Below are 6,222 nucleotides of genomic sequence, written 5' to 3'. Positions count from 1 at the left end.
CCTCCACCCTCCTCTCTGCCATGGGCCCCTTGCTCCCTCCCTTGAGGAAGCCTCCCGTGGGCCCCACCCCCCCCACCCACCCTGCCTGGGCTCTCTCTGCATCCTCTGCTGGGCGGAAGTGAGACAGGACCCAGCACGGTACGGACTCCCCGGCATGAGCTCATGCGACACAGAAGGGCTCTTCTAAGCCAGGCTCAAGACCAGGTGCCCTCGTAGGAATCGGCCAGTCTGAAGGGCACACACCTACAGCCCCGTCTTTGTGTGGTCACGGTCCTCATGTGATTCAGATCAGGAGGAGATATTTCCAGAGTAAATTCTGGAGGATACCTTCCATGTTTCCCCGGGCACTTAGCACCAGGGCATTCTGAGGCCAAGAGGGTTTGGGACCACAGGGTGTAGGGCTTAATGGATGCTAATCCCATTTCTCTACCGCAGGCCTTCTCAGATCCTGGGGTAGTAAATGTGTGTTGTGAATCTGCAGGCCTCTGCGGTCCCCGCATTTATTTGACTTCAGAATCCTTTTTATATTGGGACATCTTACGGTTGGCCTAGTGGGCTTCTGAGCATCCTTTTAAGAATCTGGGTGGGAGGCAAGTACTCTCGAGAGAGAGAAGGCCCAGTTTAGGAATGATTTTTAACAACGTAACAGACTTGGCTGGATAGAGGGCCTACTCTGTGACACACTGTACGTGCTGGACTTCAGCATATTCTCAAAACGATTCTTGAGATGAGCCTTACTGTAGAACTCTGGGTGAGGTAGCACACACGCCTGTAATCAAAGCCACTCCGGAGGCTGAGGCGGGAGGATTGCGATTTTGAGGCCAGCCTGGGCAAGTTAGTGAGACCCTGTCTCCCAATTTAAAAAGTCCAAAAGGACCAGGGGATGGTAGCTCAGTGCAAGACTTGGAGTCTATCCCCAGTGCAAAATTAAACACAAAACTCCTGGAAGGAAGGAAGACTATGAAGAAAATTTGGGCAAGTTAATTCATCCTAACCTAACAAGCCATGGGGTCCCACATTAGCTGGGCGGTATTCACAGTGGGGCCAAGTGAGGGGCTCAGGCGCAGACCCTGCATTAGAGATAGGACATCCCTTGGTGTCCCTCGGCCCTTCCTCACTGGATGATGGGGTGGTCTGGACATGACCAGGGCCTTGGGGGTAGGGTGCCCCAGTCTTGGGGTGTTGAGGAGGCTGGTGAGAGACCCTTGAGGGCTTAGGATGGAGGCTGTTTACCAAGCCCTTTGAAAGGGTTTCAGGGTTGTGCCAGCTTTGTAGATGCCCAGGTGCTCACTGAACCATGGTAAATCCTTCCTGCCCACTGGGAGGAAGTGGGGTGCTGGGCGCCGCCCAGGGTCACTTTTTGGTTTCATTGGCCAGTTGAGAAAAGCCCAGGATAAAGTCCAGAATGTGGACTTGGAAATCAGGCAGATCTAACACAGATTCCAATACAGACTCTTTCCAGCCTCCAGGAAAACTCTTGGACTTCTGTGAGCCTCAGTTTCCTCTTCTGTAAAGTAGGGACAAGCATAGTGCTTGTTGCATAGGCCTGCCAAGAGGGTTAAACCGGACCAGGCCCGCAAGCGCCACACCTGGCCCGTGGTAATTGCCTTACAACTGAGCACACTGTTCATAAGGGGTATGGTGTTTACTGTCAACAAACCGCGGGCTGTTTTCAGCCTTTCTCTGAGGAAGACAGTACTAGGTTTGGGATTTATCATCTGCCAAATCCATTTTTTTTAGGACATCATCAGACATTAATTGGAACAGTGAACTGGAATGGATTATGGGAAATAAAACCGCAGGTAGCTTCAAGTTATTTTGAGACTGGGTCCTGCTAAATCGCCCAGGTAGAACTCAAACTTGCCGTTCCTCCTTCCTCGGCCTCCTGAATACAGAGCTGTGATTACAGGTGTGTGCCACTGTGCCTGGCTTTTTTCCTTTTTTTTTTTTTTGCAGTGCCAGAGATTGAACCCCGACCCTCACACTGCTATCAAGCACTCTATCACTGAGCTGCAGCCCTGCCCACCACCAGCCATTTCTATAGAACAGCGACGGTGAGCCTTTTAGCGCGTTCAAGGATATAAACAGCTTGCTGCTGTTGTCCTATCCTTCACCTGTTTCACTCCAGTTCGTCCTTCACCTCCTGACCCAAATGGCACATCCCCCAGAGCTCAGCCCAGACTCCAGAGGAGGCTTCTGGTGAGCGTGTATCTGTCTGTGTCCTCATGTCCTCCCTGAAGGCGAGGACCAACCCTGAAAGACTCCAGGCCTTGGCATTCAGAAAAGACTTGTTGAATTGCGTTTTTTTGTTTGTTGTTTGCTTGTTTGTTTGTTTTTGGACTACACATTTGCTCATAAAATCCCAGTGCATTCAGCGTGTCCTTGTTTGATCTCCCTGCAACCTTGAGAAATAGCCAGGGCTTGGCATCCTGTGGCCGTTTTACAGAGGAGGAAACTGAGCCTCACGTAGCAGCTAGATGGCCAGGGCCTGGGACTCGAACCTGGCTCCCCAAGGCTCCTCACACCTACGATCACCTGTGTTCCAAACCCTCTGAAAGTTTGCCCCTTGGCACCTATTGTTTCTCTCTGATGTTTCGCGGACAGTCAGGCAGGCAGCTCACAAACACAGGGAGAGGCTGTGGGCCTTGCGAGTGAGGCTAGTGCCTCAGTTTACACCCGAGAGGACCCCTCAGAGTACATTTACCAAGGTAGTGAACAGGGTGCTGTGTACCTGTGGTGTGAGGGCTGCTGCCCCCAGTGCTGAAGCACAGCAGTGCATGAGAGACTCAGTCCTCCACCTCAGCCCGCTGGCACTCTGTAGGGGAGAGACAGCACATAGACTCATGCATTTCAGAATGTGGTACATGTCATGAAGATGCCTTTCTAAGAAAAGCAAAAGGGCCAGGGAATGACTGAGCACAGACAGCAGGGAAGGCCTCTGGGAGGATGACATTTTAAGCTGAAATGGGATGATGGTAGGAAAGGAGCCATTGAAAGTTCTAGGGAGAGAGCATTCCAGAGAAAGGAGGTGATGAATGCAGAAGGCACAGGCAGAAGATGAAGTGCCTAGTTCATGATGAGCAAGGCTGCGAGTGGGGATTGGTGGAAAAGGAAAAGTGGGCAGGGGCCTGAGCAGAAAGCATCTTGAAACCGTGGTAAGAAGGGTGACTTTTATTCCTGGTGTGACAGGAAGCCAGAGGAAAGTTCAGAACAGGGCAATCCTCTGATCTGACTCACATTCTTAAAATGCCACTCTGGTGGCCGTGTGTAGAAGGACAGTGTGGAGCAAGGGTGGGTAGCACTGCAGGTCAAAAGCCACTGGTGACATGGGCGGGGCTGGTGGCAGGGCCAACAGTGGGCCAACAGAGGGTGCATTTGGACAGTAACCCCAGGAGCCGCGGGCTGAATGAAAGCAGGGCCAGCCATGAATCCTAGGCTTGGGTCTGGCACTGCGTGCTCGGGTGAAGGCCAGTGCAGGCAGGAGCCTGCGGGGAGACTGCCAAGCTTATTAATGAGACCCAAGGGGGCCGCGGACAGGCGATCACTGGGCCCCAGGCTGGTGGGAGGACCAGACAGAGGGCAGCTGCAGATCAGCAGCCCAGAAGTGAGGCCGGGGTGCCCAGCTTGATGCCCTCTCCCCCCTTCCTGCACCCCCAGGGCAGGCAGTACAGTGGGACCGTGGGGCCCTGCAGAGCCCTGGCCCTCTGCCTCCCGCCGGTGGACAGCCCAGGCCTCCTAGGCTGCTGTGGTTCAGAACAGCCTTCTAGTTTGGCAAAACAATGAGGCTGCGAAGAAAAGCACCTTGAGACACAGCACTGGCCCGGGGAGAATGGTCCCGGGCTTTTCTCAACTTTCACAACTGGCCTCAAGCCATGATCACGTCCTGCTCCTTTCTTGACCCCTTCCTGCTGGCCACCAGGACCCCGGCGTCTGAGTCCCAGGGTGTCACTCTCCCAGCTGTGCCCCCTCTGTCCTCTGCAAAGCCCCAGGCCTCCAGCAGATCCCTCCAGAGCGATGGTGGACTCCGGTGTGGCCTGCGCAGACCTGGGTCCCAGTGGCCACCCATTGGCTGTGTGACCTCAGGCAACTTCCTCACTCTCTGTGCCACTGCCTGGCAGGGAGTCAGGAACAATCCACAGCTGGCAAGCAGTAAGTGCTCCCCGAGAAGAGCCACGTTCAGCTAGACCAAGACAGAGACACAGGACCCCGCTGCTACGCCTGACTTCAAGACCCAGCTCCAGCCTCAGCCCTCCATCCCTGGGGCTTCGAGCCTCTGTCTATCCAGGAAATGCCCACAGTGGGTCTAGGGCCAGAGGGTCTGTGCCGGGAACACCATCCTCAGTGCACTGTGGGAACTGACCGCTGAAAGAATTGTGTGCTTCCTTAGCTGGCTGCTGAAATCCAGCCCAGCCCTGGCTGCAGCCCACAGAGTGACTGCAGACCTCTCCGTGTGCCTGGATCCCACATCGCTGCCTCACTTCTTTGGCTTTAGGCTTTGCCCCGGTTAATACAGAGACAGCTCAGGAAGGGTCATGGTCTGCTCTCCCGTCACTCAACAGCTGCTCAGCTTGCTCTGCCGTCACACCCCCGGGGCTCAGACCTTCAAGGGTTCCAGTTGCCAGCTGAAGGGAGTCCAGGCTCCTCAGCCTGGCAGGCAGCCCTGTTGGAATCTGGTCCCAACCCTTATCTGTAGCACGTGCTCCACGGGGCCCTTGGCCAGCCTGGACTCCTTCCCGCCCACAGCCCAGACTGTGTGCCTCAGTGCCTTTGCATGGCCCCCATCCCAGACCCACACTCACAGTTCTTTGCCTCTTTTGGGTGGTCCATGCCAGGGCTTCTTAAACTTGGTGTGCCTGACATGTGGAGTGGGACAGTCCTCGGTGGGGAGACTGTTTACAGAGTGTAGGAGGCTTAGTAGCATCCCTGGCCTCTGCCCACCAGAAGAAACCCATGGCCCCTCTCCAGCTGTGACAACCAAGTGTCCTCAGACACTGCCAAACTTGCCCAAGAGTGGAGGTTGAAGGGCCCAGGGTGAGAACCACTCACTGCTGTCTCCTGTGCCCAGACACCCACCTGCCCCTGACTTCCCATCCTGGTTTGCCCTGCTGGCTGTGGCCCTGCATATAGCTGTCTAGGCCTCAGTTTCCCCAGCTGCACACTGGGTACGAGAAAGCCCATCTCACAGGTGACATTTGCAGGAGACGGCAATGACACTGTCTCCCTCTAATTGGTGCCCAGGAAATGGAAGCTAAAATTCAAGCCAAAACAATGAGATCCAACTTGGGCTAAGCTCCTCCTCCCCAGCTCCCACCTTTCAGGAAAAGGTGCCCCTGTGTTCAGTCTCATTCAGGGTTCCCATCTTCTTCTTTTCATTCCTGCACCCCACATCTGTGCATCAGCAAGTGCTTTCCACTCTTTCCCTGAGGCTCCCCCAAACCCAGCCCTGCACCAACATCTCTGCCCTGGACCTGCGCAGCCTCGTCCTTGCTCCAGGCCCTGCTCCTCCAATCTGTTCTCTGCTTGCAGCTGGACTGGCCAGAGGCCTGAGGCCCGCAGCGTACAGCACACTCCTTGTGGGCCTCCACTGCACTGGCCCAGTAGGCATCGGCCTCACCAGCAGAGCAGAAGCCCCCGCTGCCACCTCCCAGTCTTGGCACGAGGGAGGCCCCCGGGTGGTGCCTTCATCTGTCGAGGCCACCTGCTCTTCCTCGGGACACCCTGCCTGACCCCATGCCGGTGACTTGCTTCCCTTGGTGCTGTGTCTTTTCCTTGCAGCTTTGTCAGGATGGGAGACTCTGCTCTTTGCTTATTTACTCCTTCACCCAACACGGCCGCTGGCCAAGGCCAACTTCTCCTGCCTGGGACCCTGTCCTGTCCACTGCTGCTATCTCGGGGCCAGTGACACTGTGTGGTATACAGTAGGCACCCAATAAAGACTCAGAGGATGTGTTATCTGGGTCTAAAGTTTGTCCATCTTTAAAACTCAGCCAGAAGTCCCTGCCCCTGCCCTTTCCCTGCAGCCTGTCTCTCTCCCTGGCTCCGTGTGTGGCCCTGTTACTAGCTCTTTACAGGATGTGGTCCATTTCCCCAATCCACAGACAGCTCCTGGGGAGCGTGGACAGGTCCTGCTTCTTTCTTTTCTTTCTTTCTTTCTTTCTTTCTTTCTTTCTTTCTTTCTTTCTTTCTTTCTTTTTTTTTTTTTTTTTTTTTTTTTTTTTTTTT

Source organism: Fukomys damarensis, unplaced genomic scaffold, assembly GCF_012274545.1.
Source record: "Fukomys damarensis isolate Sample0158 unplaced genomic scaffold, DMR_v1.0_HiC HiC_scaffold_23, whole genome shotgun sequence".
Taxonomy (NCBI): Eukaryota; Metazoa; Chordata; class Mammalia; order Rodentia; family Bathyergidae; genus Fukomys; species Fukomys damarensis.
Note: the sequence above shows the minus strand (reverse complement) of the source record.